This window comes from Glossina fuscipes, unplaced genomic scaffold (genome assembly GCF_014805625.2).
Source record: "Glossina fuscipes isolate IAEA_lab_2018 unplaced genomic scaffold, Yale_Gfus_2 180, whole genome shotgun sequence".
Lineage (NCBI taxonomy): Eukaryota > Metazoa > Arthropoda > Insecta > Diptera > Glossinidae > Glossina > Glossina fuscipes.
In genome coordinates this window covers 629764-644302 of record NW_023998523.1, presented here as the reverse complement: position 1 = coordinate 644302, position 14539 = coordinate 629764, and the positions used below count along the sequence as shown (strand labels likewise).

Genomic DNA, 14539 nt, shown 5'->3' with positions numbered 1-14539 from the left:
GCAAAGAAAGAACGGAAAAATCAAAATAGTTAACTGGAAGCAGGGAGACTGTAGACTTTCCTATAGATAATAGCAGCATTTCCATTTAAGTGAATTTAAGTAAAAACATTATCGAGTTAACTACGGTCGTGAAACAATGCTTTTAAAAAGACTATCTACGTTGTATGCAAACTTATATCGATTACTTGAAATAATAGACATCATTGAGCTTAGTGATTGGAACAGTGGGTTTTAACTGAATTTCAAGTGACATGAATGTGGATAAAATAATTCGTTGTTAAGCGAAGCAGTTGAAAATGATCAAGTAGCAGGTTTCCAATGTAGATTTTATGGCTTGAGTTTATTTAAGAAGCTGCTAAGAAATCCTTTTATTGTTATTCATTACTTTATATATTAACGTTTTTATCAGTTGTGTTAAGGGAGTTCCTTTTGCAAAAACCGAGTATTTTCGATAAATTTTGCTGCTTACTTCAGGCTGCCATATGAAGATCTTGTTATTAGATTAGGTAAATAGAGCAGAACCAATGTAAATCGCGGATTGTGAGCAGAAATGCTGCTGAGTTAAGAAAAACTGTTCGCAATGTTATGGAAACTATTCTTAGATGTGCCTTTGCTTATTTATCCATTTAAGAATGATTGTGCGAATATTACTATTGTTATATGCTGAACACAATATCCTCGAATACTCGTCTTCCAGCGAATTGCGGCAATTAAATCAATTAAATGAATTTCAGGTTTTCATACAAAGAATAAATTTGGATAACTTGGACTTATTGAGTGTTTGTGCGAGTTCTCCAGCTAAACTCGAGAAAAATGGTAAGAAAAATTAAAGAATGGGTTTATTTTTCTACCCATGTCTGTTTTAAAAAGATTTTCAAATGGACTGCTTTTTCGTTTAAGGGATAAGGAAAGAAGGCGAAGGGGTTGTTTGTAAATCTACCTATATATAAACCTATATTTTTTGAAAAAAAAACAAAAAAATAATTTGATTTTAATTAAGAAAATTTGAAAATTTCAGTCTCTTCTTTATTGATATTTTTTCTGCCATCTTATGTGTGAAACCTTTCAACAAAGGATGCCAACCTAAGTATTTCCGCGCCGTAGAGCTATATTCTTGAACTGTGCGGCAAGTGGGACTGCTCTGTAAAAAATAATCTTCATCGGCATATATCGTATCAAGTTCAGCGATCGAAGAAGAAATGTTACAAAATTTATTATATATAACACCTGTTGCTGGAAGACCCAATGGAAAACTTGTGTGCTTTTTTTTGCTTTGATAATTATTTTAAATTTTTAAAATTTACAACAAATGCTAAACACTTTCATATAATGTTTTTTTTTTTTTGTTTTATAAAAAATTATGATTATTATCATTACCAAGTTATGCTTTAACATTACATGCAATTACTTTAATTACCTACCGAAAAAGAAAATAAATAATCATACCTCACTTTTTACAACTTCTTTTTACAAAGAAAAGTTAAAAGAAATGGTAAACGGTCAAGGAATGTGCTGTAGCTCAGCTCAGCAGTAAAAGCCATTTCATTTCCTACTTAAAAGCCTTTAAGCTAAAAACTGTTTTTTCTCTTATTTTTTTTTATTTTTATTTTTTGTCTTTTTGTCTTATGCTCAATACAATGCGCTAATTAATCTTGTGCTCTAACACAATTATGTAATGTGTAGGTGTTTAACATTTATTATCTCGTTGGTTGCGTTGTTCAAAACGCTGCTTGCAGATGCAATTTCTAATAAAACAAATACAATTTAGATAAAAAAAAAGCATGATTATCGGTAAAAAGTTGTAAACGCTTATTGGATAAAATGCGCATAAATAAAATTTTTCTGTGACCTTGGTAACTATGTATTGCCTTGTCTAGTTATAAAATTAATATTAAAAATACATTTAATATTTTTATTTTATTATTAACTTTCTAATATCGTAAAAAGAAAAGAAAAAGTTATAAAAATTCACTATAAATGATAATTTGAAAAATGTCTAGTTGTTGATGATGCAAAATTATAGCGTTAATCGAAACCGGTTCAGATGAAAAATTTCTAACAATAATTCTCGTTTTAAAGTAATCACATTTACGTCTACGCGAAACTTTTTCTGTTTTTCTTCCATTAGATGAATCTTCAATTATCTGGGACAAGAAGTTCTTTTCTTCCCTTTAGGCGGTAATGTAATTTAAAAAAATACAGAAAAAAAAAAAAAAATAACTTTTATACATAACTACAAATAAATGTTCTTTTTGCCCTTAAGATGCCCTGACATAACTGAAAAAGAAGCTAAAATACAATTTCTTATATAAAAGTTTTTACAAAGAAGTTGGAAAGTGCTTGAAATATACAGCAATTTATTGCGCAATTATGTTTCAAAATAGTAATCGAATTAATCGAAATGAAAATATTATTTGTATTCTATTTCCAAGACATTTGCAACTTAATATTCGATCGATATTAATTTAGTGGTTGTGAGAGGGAAAAAGAGAGCAATTAATAAATATTCTCGACACATAATCGTTTATATTTTTATTGCTTTATTTTTGCGCATAGATAAATGAAACACTTTTCCTCTTCTTTAACCCCAGACTAATGTTTTCGTTCTTCCTGAAGAGCTTATAAAAGTTTTCATCTCATATTGATTACACTTATTATGAACGTAAGCAGGAAATGACACAAAAGAATTTTCAAAAGTTGACTAAGTTTTCCCGAATAAGTAGAAAGCAAGGAAGAAATCTCATTGAATCATAAATTTGTTCGATGATTATGCAAAACAGAAAAGTCCCTTAACTAAATTTATAAAGTTTTCCCTATGACATTTTTATCAAAAAAAAAAAAAAAAAGAATAAAGAAAAGCCACCTATTGTGGTTCTTCACATTTTCGCATCGTGCAAGCATGCGGCAGTGTTTTTCAAAAAAAATTTTTCATTCAATCATTGAAGTTTCGTAATAATACAAAGGGTTTTCCGATCTAATTAAATTCAAACCAACAATAATGGGCGGAACAAAATGTAGAGCGGCACACTTCAAAATTCTGGATGACATTTTGAAATCTTAATAGCCGTAAAGTGACAACTAATGAATCATGCGACAAAGTCAAGTTAAGTTGTTGCTTTAGTTCACTTACTGGCTCTATAGGGGAATGAACGTGCTAACGTGTATCGACAAGTGACCGGGAATTGTTGTCAAATAATTGCGAGATTATAATTAAAACAGAAGAATAATGAATGGCCGACTAGGCAAAGGGTCTCGAATAATAACTCATGGCCGTGGCTTCAAATCACAAGCGCGGTAGAGCTTTCTAATTCCTTAAAATTTTATTCTTAGAATTTAATTCTCTCTCTGGTTAAATTAATAATATTAACAATAATAATAATAATAATAGATTATTATGCCGTTTGTATATCCCACCCCACACTTGGTAAAAGGGCCACAAACAATGTTTGTACAACTGTATATAGCATACAGATCCGGACTTGAGATTGACCCGCCTTTTGATCGATTACTGATCGGTTCATCGAATCACTTTTCACTTCGATCCAAATTTGTCTGTGTGTCTTGAGATATTTTTATGAAACTTGATATATCGACATCATATTTATACAAGGATGAACGCTATTAAGAATGATTCAGATCGCATTATATTCGACCAGTCACCATATAACGTCTTGTTTTGAAAAGTGATTATATAAATTATTGTAACTAAAAAAAAAATAATTAAATGAATAAATAAATTTCCAAATATAAATCTTTTTGTATGTTTGGCAAATATGGACGACGTTTTTTGATCAACTAAGCAAAAGAAAAAAAAAAAAAGCGAAAAACTTGCAAACCCACGTGTGTTTCTTAAAATATTCTAAACTAAATACTAAACTAATGAAGCTTTTACTTTCTAAAATTTTTTTAAAGATTTTTACCAAATTTTTCTTTGATCCTAAAATTTATTAATTAAGAGTAATGAAATCACTTCTTTTGATTTCTTGCTTTTTCAAAAAAAAAGTAAAAAATAAAAAAAAAATACATTTATTACTTTTTCTCGTTTTACATTATATAGTTTTTGTTTTTGTTTTCCTTTTTAATAAAAAACCCATTAAGTATTAAAGTTAATTTTGTAGTTTTCTCACGTAATACGACTCAACTATCTTTATTTCTTAAACGGATTGAAGTAAGATACACAAAAAATGAGCAAGTTGTGGACGAATGATTTTTTAAAAGAGTTGTAAAGATTATCTTTGTAATATTTTCAATTTTAAAAAGAAGTAAGATCTTGTGTTTCCTTACTTTATACAACAAAAAAACTAAAGAAAGTATTGAGCTCTTATTTAATTCTTTTAAACAACTTATGACATATTCATTAAAAGATTTAATATTATTTTGGAATGGATGTAAAGTAAAAGATATACTAATTCTAACACCCTTAAGCTCATATCTAACAAGCAAGCGTCACATAATTTTATTAAGGAAATACGTAAATTGATATAAAGTCTAACACGGTTTGGTTACATCGATTCGTATAAATGTGCGTCTCCCTATCTGACAATTATTGTAACTCCTGTAGATGAGAAATGCAGGAAAATGTAAGCAAAACTGCAGAAATTCCCTATGAAGAAAACCAGGTCTAATATCTTACTATAGAATTTTTCTGTTAAAATAATTTTCCAAGGTCGCTCAAAATACCTAAGCGGGCATAACTTTATGAAAAAGATTTTTATTTTTAATACATTATCCAAATATCGACTTAAAATTATAAAGCCTACTGTTCCAAGACTCGGTACAATTATTAGAATCAGCATTGTGTAGGTGGAAAAACTCGAACTTGAAAAAAACAGATCTTAAAAGCTCGTAATCGAGAAGAAGATCGGAATTGCTATGTATTTAAAGGATGAATATTGAATTCTCTCTCAGAAGTAAATGAAGTTTTCTTCCTAATCCTTTTTTTTTCAATATGGCAAATTAATCAGAGGTGATGCTCTCTGTTCATGTAATGTGGTGACGGTTAGAAAGAAGTAGAGAAAGAGAAAGAGTTGGTGGAAGTGTTTGTCGCAGCCTAATGAATGTGTATCCATTTGGTAATTGTTACGCGTTAACCGACAGAGCACGTACTATAACTACAAGAAAAGTAAGCTCTCGCAGGCTTGAGATTTGAATCCTAATTAACAGGAGCTGTTTTTATTTCATTACATTCATCTCTTCACATTAATTTTATGACGTTAACAACTAATTGAAGATATTTGATGTTCTTTTATATTTTACACCTATTCCACGCTTTATACAGTCCTCATCCCAGACATCCTCAGTCTTGCACGGTTTATAAACTTTGGAAAGAAGAAAAGGAAAATGTCAATTTCGTTTCACTTCATACGTATTCATGAGAAGTCTCTCTGCCGCGTAAGGTACGGTATAGGTGTATCTATGTTGTTTTACTATATATTCTTTTATATCGATATAACTAATAAATCGAATTTTTTTTACTATGCCATCTGGATACGATGTTTCTTTGATATATCGAAAGCAGATTTAGATCAGAAATATTTATGTACATCAGAGATATTGTAAGATATAGATGTGCTTGATAAACTTTAACTAACAGAAAAGTTTCAGTTTTGTCTGTCAGTTGGTCTCTGTCTTTTGACTACGGGTGTTAGGACTTGAAACCTTCAACTTTATTTGAAAATTTTTCTTTCCTCCCTTCCCTGGATTGGAAAGATCGATTTTTTCGATAATTAATAATTTAATTAAATATAATTTTTATTATTACGTGTACTCTTCGATTAATAGATAGATTGTGTTACGCGTTGCTTGCTCTCAGAGTAAGTTATATGTGCTATCTTAGACTTCATGTAAAATAAGTAGAAAGAAGAAGAAGGAAAAGGAGGATCTGTTTTGCTTTAATCTAAGCTAAATATAATTTTTTTCCTGCCTTTTCTTTTACTTGCTATGGAAAATATATAATACGTGTTATATATATTATATTTTATTCACTTTATTTTTTGTTATTTCACTTTTTTAACTTAATTTCTTTTTATTACTATTGTTTTAAATTACGTTATTAAATTATTTGTTTTTAAAAAAAAATATTTAACGAGTGAGAAAATTGATAGTTCAACAGTGTGTAAGGGTCACGCAATAGTTTCAAGCTTCGCAGTTAACTCATCTCGTTGCCTATGCTTAGATTTCTTTTGTGCAGTGAGGAGAATAACATAATGCTTGTGGGAAATTTTTAAAATGAATTTAATTTTAAAAATATTTGTAGTTTCTAAAATTCCCTAGATTTGTTTTTTTTTTTTTTTTTCTTTTTACAAAGGACAAAAACTGTTGCAGTGTTTCCCAAACAGTGATTTGATGACCCTGCCCATGATGAAATTTAATCCTGTGCGTATAGGCGCCTCTAACAGATATTTCAGTTAAATGCAGAAGAAGTGTCTCTTTCAGAAGCTTCGGCTATAACGGATTATGGCTATCTATTTAAATTCAGTACGAACAGGTCAGCTCGAGATCTATGGGTTACCTTGTAATTTTTGGAAACATTATTCAATTGACAACGGACAGAGGAACCGAAACGCACGAAATTGAATCCTTTCGGAAATTTATCATGCGAAAAATGCACGAAATTCATCATGTGTTTGATATGTTTTTTATAACTCTTTTTAGAGATAACTCTGCTGTAATTAAAATTTAAAATTAAACAAATATTGATTAAAAACTCACTTTTGTTTTATCTCTTCGTACGCCCGATTGTTGTGATGGATTAATAATCCAGTTTCTAAGATGTTGATTTAGATTTAAAAAAATTTTTTTTTGCTTAAAAAATTTTACCACCAAATATAATCTTTAAAATAAATCCGTTCAGCACAATTGCATTTATACAACAATTACAATTTTTTATTTTTTTAAAATAATTTTAATTAATTATTATTTTTTATCTTTAAAAATTATAAAAATTTCTTTATATATATTTTTTTAAATATCATAATTGTTTATTTTTTTGAATTATTATAATTGTTTAATTTTTTATAAGGGTCGAGAGATCTAGTTTTTTTGTTTTTTTTTTTTTTTTCAATGAAAAATTTATTTTTATATATATATTATATATGTTTTTGTTAGGTTTTTGTAAAGTTCTTGTCAATTCGGTTTATGAAACGAGTTCAGATTTTTTAAACTTCTTCTTTTTTTTTTTAATAGTTTATGTAGAAAAAAACGAACTTGACCGTAGAAAGGTGACCGTATAACTAAAGCATTCTTCTTACTTATATTTCGTTATATAAGATCGGAGGCTTTGAGCTAACAAACAACCGAAAAAATGTTGTCTTACTCGCGCGATCTTTGTCTTACGTTTCCTCTTGCCTTTCTTTTCTTTTCTTTTCTTTTCTATTTCTTTACATGCGAACACACGAAAGCAGTTTAAGAATCTGCACGAAAGCTTCGCTTGTATTGCGCGTTGACACAATATTGTGAGATGAATGCCGCTATTCGTCTACTGTTTGTTGCTGCAAATGCCTTTCTTAGGTCGTTTAAATGCTCGCTATTGCTAATATAGATGATGCGCGTTGTCTGTGCTAGCACATTGGCAATGGCAATGCTTATGAATGCCAAACCAAACCACTAACTAACCAACTAAACTAACTCAACATTAAGCCCGAACACACAAATGCTGATTAAGAAGAAAGCCCAGAAGAAAACGGCAAACTCATACTCCGACTCTCATACGCGCCAACAAAATTGGCAATAGCGGCAACAGAAATAACAACGATAACAACAATAACAACAATAACAACAACAAACGCCATCAACGATCATCAAAGTTCGCACAATTGCTTACATATAACAGCAAACAATTGTGGCTTAAAGAATTTACATTTACTACCATTACACTCCATACACAACTCGTATTTTTTTTTTCTTCTTCGTCTTCTTCTTCTTCGTGTTTTTTTTTTTTTTTCATTTCTATTCATTCATTCACAAACTTGGCTTTTTTTTTTTTTCTTATTCTTATTTACTTGAGGAGATAAACACAGCACAACATGTGGGTAAGTGAAAAGCACTCAAATACTAATTTCAACTCAAGAGTAACAACGCAATTGTTTCAGAGGAATGGTATAAAATCCTCATACAAACCAAACTCTTGCTTTACATGCATCCAGATGATCTGGCTTAAAGAGTACACTGCTTTTGCATTTGCTTTCTTTCAAAGCTCAGCACATATACTGCATTGTTTGTGGCTACCCTTAAGAGCGCCACTTAATCTGCTAATGTTTATCTTAAGAGTGGCATTTTTAGCCTGCTTAAGTTCACTTATTATTGTCAAATTTGACAATTAGGGGAAATCGTTTTTGCAGGCATGGAGTTTTCAAAAAAGGTAATACAATAGCCATTGCGCTTAAATATATTGAAAAGTTCACTTTTTATCTATGCTATGCATAAAATTAATTGGTAATTGACAAATTATTTGAAATGGATATTTTGTTGATATATTCTTCATGAAGCCTGTCTCGAGCTATCTCGGCTTATCAATGAAATTTTGTAACCAATATTCTCTTAGCGGTTGAACGTTTAAATATAATATAAGAGGATGAGGAGGGAATTAGTATTCGAGCCACAAAAGTACTTTAAAAGATCTTTACTCCCATCCAATTGCTCTCTTAGTCATGATAGTGTTTTTTTCTTTTTGAATTATGACCGATCGCATCTTTTGTACAAAACCTGCTATATTTAGTTCTAGTGGCCTATTACAGTTTTTTCAATTTTTATTATAGATTGTGTTATGTGCTTATTAGACGTAGCAACGTTCTTTGCAACACAGTGAGCAAATTATCATTCATAGTAGATTTAGTGTTATGCCTTGTGGACAACCTCTATGCTACACTCTTGGTAGTACATTTTGTTGGTATTTGCAAAAAATACTCGACTGACTCTGCAGTCCAAAATATCATGTCTATATCTATGTAGATTTCGTATTATTTTATAACACAAAAAAAAAAAAAAAGAAAAGATAATCAATATGTTAGTCATTTTAACGGCAACTGTCAATAATTACATAAGAATGTTAAGGAAATGCATTTCAGATCTGGACTTTAATTCGTGGTCTGGATATTCTTGTTACTTTTGCAGGCCCTTTTTGAATTTACTTTTTGTCCATTTCGCTTTGCTTTAGTTATACTTGTTTGTGTCGTTGTGTATGGCAGGTGTCTCATAGTGTAAACTTATTCGAAAACAATTCTCTACGGTCAACTAAGTATAAATCTGTTGAGATATGTATATATATATATATATATATTATGATTCCAGATTACGCCCTTGCAATGACAAACTTTTGTGCTTATCCTCATAACGAAGTATGCGAGCTATTCATGTGGCACCGATGCAAGTTGCGTTAATGTTCCTTAAAAGTGCTGTGGATAAATGTTAGTCACAAACAACAGACCTGTTGGGTTACTGGGAAAGTCATTTGGTCTTGTTTCCCTCACAGTGGATTAAATGATATTGTTTTACAGCCAGGTTCACCATTGAGTCTCACTGTCGCTATATATTTTGACAACCGATGAAGGGCGAGTTGTTTGTGAGCAAAGCTATTGAATTCTACACAGTAGATTTCGTTCGACGTTCGATCAGATATGGAAAATCGCGTAAAGGTAGAGAGTGTATTTATAGATCGCCAGGGCTAAAACTACTCTGGATATCGAAGATACATGGTCTGCAAAGTGACTTTTAACTGGTGAAAGCAAGACAAAAGCATCAATTGATACAAACCTCGACAATTCGTGAGGTCGTTGAAAGATTAAGTTTATCGTTTCTGACCGTTCACGTTCACGATCACGAAAGCCAATCGCCTTTAATTTTGATCAAAGATAAAAAGCAAAATAACTTTCCAAACCGACCAATAGCATACACGCACTGAAGTGATTGTAGTAAATGCAAAAGAAAAAAGTTATTCATTTTTATAGTTAGTCATTAAGAATGATCCTGGTTGTGGTTATGTTTTAAATAGTTGCCGCTTTTAACCCAAAATCTGAAGAATTCAAGCTTTGCAATCTTCATCTAAAAAATTCGATTAAGTACAGCCTTTATATCATCCTTTCAGGTTAGTTAGGGTATGTCATATCAGGGACTTATCCTATTCATTTTGGGTTCCCACCAAAGTTATCTTATTTGATAACTCAATATATGTTAACGTGGATCAGTCAGTTTACTCATAACACCTAATTAATCTATATTGTGTAAGACCGGCCGCCCACTCCTCCTCTGCCTAGGATATTTTTCATGCCAATTACGCTAATGCTAATTGCTTAGCATAACCAGTTTGTGAATACCCTACTTGGGCTACTTGGTTCGATTATGTGATTCGTATGCCTGCCAAGGATAGCCAGAACGATGAACTTACTGTGTACATTAGCTATTGTGCCACATTGCTTACACTGGTTGCTCTCGCCAATTCCATACACTGCGTTTCTTTAAGTTAACTTTGTATATTCCCACCAAGTCTTTTTAAGTTAGACTAGGTATTATGTAATAAATAACCCTTGTATGTGTGTTAAGTTAATTTGAGTATGGATCCATCTAGTTGTGAAAGTTGTGAAACGGAAAGAATCGGTTAAAAAACAATAAAATAGGAAAATTATAACGTTGGTAAGGTAGTGAAAATGTTAAGTCATTTTTTAAGTAGACATGGACTCGCGTTTCTAAATTACTTATAAAATTCGATTTTGTATTTACTGATTAACTTCGCAATACCGGAAATATACATTGGTTATTAGTTTATTACAATGCGTTTTACAACAATTCTACTCCTTAAGTTCACCTTATTATCGGATCCTACCCTCCAAGATCTTTTATTTGATCAGAAGAGTCAGATAGTCGATCACTTCCCAGCGATCGCCATTTTAAATATGCAGAAAAATTATCTTTGTCTTACTACATTGCCATCGGAGACAACGATACCGGAAGACGTATCCAAATTTTCAGAATAATTGCATATATACAAGCACTAAAGTACGAATTGGAAGAAAAAGCTTCTCTAAGCATGTTGATAGGCTTGGTCATGAGATAACCGCGGCCGGCCGTATATCCTGCTGCCATAACATAAACGAGTTGCATAGTTATAACATCCAGCCAAGCAGGTGTTACTTAACCGTGTTAGGTAGCTACAAGAAAATCTGTGCAGCGGACAAGAACATTTGCTAATCTAAGAAACCGGAGCGATCAGAGAATATATTTAAAATGAAAATTTTTGGTTAAATAAAGAAAAACATTTTTTTTTTTTAAGCTTGGAGAAATTTTAAAGAAGTAAAGAAAAATATTTGTAAAAAAAATATTTTAAAGTTTTTTTTTTTTTTTTTTTTTTTTAAACTTGTGTTTATATGATATGATAAAGATACAGCTACACATGACAACATGCAATTTGATTTTTTTTTCCTTTTTTTTTTCTTGCTTAGACAAACGTCACAAACTATCGGTCTCATGAGTAGCATCAGAAAAAATAACGACATTTATAACGACGTCAAAAGTAATGTCAATAATGTGTGTTATATATTGTGTATGTAATCCAAGGAGTTTGTGACTGACTTCAAGTGTGCGTGTTTGTATGTGTGTATTTGTTTGTGTGTGTGTGTGTGTGTGTGTGTGTGTGTGTTTATCTATTACTGGTGATGTATGTATGTTTGTCATGTGGTGTATCAATAGAAAAATAATGCAACATATATGCATACATATATAGATACAAAGCCAGGGTTAAAGACAGTCTCGTACTCTACATGAATGGTTTGCATGTTTGAAATATTTCTTTATGTTATGTTTAACAAAAGACCACTTTTATAACTAACATACATTGCTTTGGTAAATCATGCGGCAGAACGACAAAGCTACAACAACTCTTCAAAACGCAAAAATATCGTACATTTGAGCTCAAACTCACTACTACTACTCATTAAAGTTATAATTTGATGGTTACAGGTGTTGTAGCTACAAAACTATATTTGGCTTTTATGCGCTCTGCTCTTCTTGTTGGCATTCGTTTAATCATTGCTCGAAGAGTGAGAATCACTATAAAACTGCTGATAGAGAAAACTTTCTTTTCGAGTTTAACTCGAAGAGAAATTCACTCAAACACAAGATAACGCAACCATAAGAACGAACAGCTTTCTCTTTTCAAAAGAGTACACAACCGCAACAAAAAGCCTACCTTAGCTAACGATGCCGGCTTTCAATGATGCGAATCTTAAAGAAAGAAAAAAAATAAATAAAATAATAACCAAGTTCAGGAGCAGGTAGCAGCACAAACTGTTGCATCGCGTTCTACTTAAACTGAGACTTAAAACCAAATCTAAACTGATATTAAAATTTTTATTGAAATAAATTTTTGCAAATATTTTTCCCCCTTGTCTAACGCTGCCGTTTAAGGCATTTAAGTGGGATGAGTTTTGGGCGCTTATTTCACTTATTTAACCGATTGCCATTGCATTGGCAAAAAAAAATTCGTATAATGCATAGATCTTATTGTCTGCGTATACAGTTTCACTGCACTAATCATGTTATTGTAATAATTGCGTTAATGTAAACTCTTTAGAGTCATGATGAATCGCAGCTATACGTTACTTTACTATTCCATCATATTTTTTCGTTAATGTTTTGCTTTTCAACTCGTTGTTTTTTTATTTTTTTTTATGGACCATTACACTTTTATAATGATTCCCATCAATGTTTGTGTGTTGTTATTGTTGTTGTGTACTGTTTACTATAGCCTAATGATCGACAAATCGTGACCATCAGCGATTAAGTGAAATGTTTCATTTTAATAATTTTTTCTTTAGTTATTCAGAATTTTATTCGAAACAAAATCAGGTTTTTAGGTATGAACAGAACACTTTTTTTTTTTCTTTTTGGTTATTTTTATTTTTTTAGCTGCAGTTTGTTAAACATTTAGTCTTTTAATAAAATGAATTTTCTTTTAAATTCATTTATGAATTAATTTCTCTTCTTTTGCGGTTTTCGTTAAAAGTGGGGAAATATGTAAAAAGACTTAAGCAACAAACCTGCAAAAGTTAAGGTAAAATTTAAATGATATGTAAAAATGAAAAAAAAAAGGATTACGATCAAAGGTTTTGAGATGTTTGAGGGAAAGTGCATTCCATTTGCTTTTATTATAGTCGTTATATTTATGCGATGAAAAGAAGAAATTAAATAAAGCTCGTTATGAAACTCTGTGCAACGCTTACGCACTTTCAAAACATTCAAATATAAAGTTTACTTACGTTTACTGATAAAAATTAATATTCAAATTCATATGTTTTACTTACAGCGAGCAGACTATATATATACTTCCATTTTGATGCACATTAATAATAAATTGTGGTTAGAGACTTTGCAAGGTAAGTAAAATTGCAAGTAAAAGTTTATTTCAATTTCGCTTTATGTACTCCAACCACCAGTTTGCTTGGTTACTTATCTGTCAGTTCACCTATTTGTTTGGTCGCCCATTTGAATATGTATCTATTTGTCTATCCGTCCGTCTCGCAGCCGATTCCACTGTTTACTCAATACTATGCATAAAATCCTACTATAGTGTAGATAGCATAAGTTTTTGGGAGCTTTTAACTAAAGGCAAGTGTGGGAATCCTTAGCTTTCACTTGAGGGCGAATAGGCACAATGGTGCCCTCAAGACAACCAATTCCAGCGAAATCAAATCCAAATACTTTTGACATACCTTTTAAGCTGATTATCAGGCTTTAGTTTGTTACAAGCTGATCTATACAAGAAGAACAATTGCAAAGTATAAAAAAGCCACCATAGAGAGATTTTTGAAAATGACGACGGTCTGTCATGTATTGCACCATATGTGTAGTAAATATTAACAACGGCGAACTTGAATAGCCCACCACACGCGCTTTGTTTACCAGTCTTTGTTCCTTCTGTTCTACATTTGTTTCTACCGATGAGCTGCTTCTACGTGCTTATGATGATATGAAAAAATAGCCAATTACGCAGATAGTATCGTAGGATCAGCTTCTTCTGAAGCTAGTTTTGGACCATACTTTGAATAAAATATTTTTTTATCATTCTCTTGAGGTGCGTGGCCCTATGTCTTTCTTTTACATGTCATGTAACTATTTATGTAAAGCAATATTACTTAGGCTTGATAGTGAAACCCGGTTAATGATTATAAAAATTCATTGCAATTATGTTAATATCATCGTAAATTCATATAAATTTAAACAAAAGCAATCATAACATTGAAACATTAACCAGATAACGAACACTTCTCGTCAAGAACTGTGTCATATAATTTACAGTTAATTAGGTTGGCTTTGCAACAGTAGCAGAATAACATGTAATATAACAATTTGCCATTAAATTATCATCATAGAAAGAGGAAGAGGAGGAAGATAGACAAAAAAGACATTAGATATTACACAATAAAGATATACACATATCTATACATATAGTTATATATATGCTGGTGTAACCTTAATTTCGTTTCGCATGCCACTAGAAATTGCATGTAGAACGTGAATGCCGCCAGTGTCATGACATATCATGGCAATA

The 14539-nt window shown here is 31.2% G+C and overlaps 1 protein-coding gene across 4 annotated transcripts in view; it reads right to left on the bottom strand.

Moving 5' to 3' along the window:
- LOC119641829 overlaps positions 1-14539 on the bottom strand; it is a 209699-nt gene that overhangs the window by 64499 nt on the left and 130661 nt on the right. Inside the window, exon 1 of one of the 4 annotated variants that reach the window (XM_038040698.1) lies at positions 6712-6849. The exons of the other annotated variants lie outside the window; for them this stretch is intronic. The gene's annotated coding sequence lies outside the window, so the exon portion shown is untranslated. Of the gene's footprint in view, positions 1-6711; positions 6850-14539 lie in introns of those variants that run through there. 4 annotated transcript variants of the gene reach the window in all.